This window comes from Pteropus alecto, unplaced genomic scaffold (assembly GCF_000325575.1).
Source record: "Pteropus alecto unplaced genomic scaffold, ASM32557v1 scaffold396, whole genome shotgun sequence".
Classification (NCBI taxonomy): domain Eukaryota; kingdom Metazoa; phylum Chordata; class Mammalia; order Chiroptera; family Pteropodidae; genus Pteropus; species Pteropus alecto.
In genome coordinates, this window is record NW_006438082.1 from 148,393 (window position 1) to 149,080 (window position 688).

At 58.3% G+C, this 688-nt stretch overlaps 1 protein-coding gene across 1 annotated transcript in view; it reads left to right on the forward strand.

Moving 5' to 3' along the window:
* The first annotated feature begins 483 nt into the window (after window positions 1-483).
* The window catches only part of BGN (biglycan), a 15,091-nt gene continuing 14,886 nt past the window's right edge, over window positions 484-688 (forward strand). The window contains exon 1 of the mRNA XM_015592075.2: window positions 484-608. The gene's annotated coding sequence lies outside the window, so the exon portion shown is untranslated. The remainder of the gene's footprint in view (window positions 609-688) is intronic.

Below are 688 nucleotides of genomic sequence, written 5' to 3' on the forward strand. Positions count from 1 at the left end.
TTGAGGAAGTGCCCACCCACAGAGTGATTATCGCATCCTAAGGGACCTGCACTGATTGAGCAAGAAGGATGACTTGCTAGGTTCCTTCTCTCTGAATCAGCTTTCCCACTCAGTTTCTCTGAGCTCCAGGGCAGGCAAGCGAAGGAGGTCCCCCAGAATCTGTGCCGCCCTCCTGCCAGCCCCCAGCTGCTGAGTCCCATCCTGAGATCACGCAGGCAGGACTGGTTCTTCTTTTTTAGGGGAAAAAAAAGGCTGGAGGAGGGGGAAGGCGTCCAGATGCCCAGGAGCATAGATCAAGCCCTTCCAGAAATCCACAACAGCTGCCTCCCTGATCCCAGAGAACCATCTCCTTGTTCAGGTCTAGGCTTCCACACGTTCTGGGCGGGCTTAGGACAGAATTCCAGAGGCCACTCACTGGACTAGCAACCAGAGGCCGCCTCCCCCTCATCTGCCTTCTGTTTCTGCCCTCTCGCCTTCCTCTGCCCGGCCTAGTGCTACAAAGCCAGTTCCCGCCCCTCTCTGGGCCTCAGTGTCCCCATCTGGGCAGTGGAAAGTTTGACTCTCTGAGGCTGTGCTTGCCCAGAGATGCCAAGGGTCCTTGTGTGCGAGTGCGTATCCCTTTGCTATGTGCCCGGGGCGGGGGGAGGGGTGCTGGGGGATGTGAGGGGGAGCGGGTACAGCTAGCCCA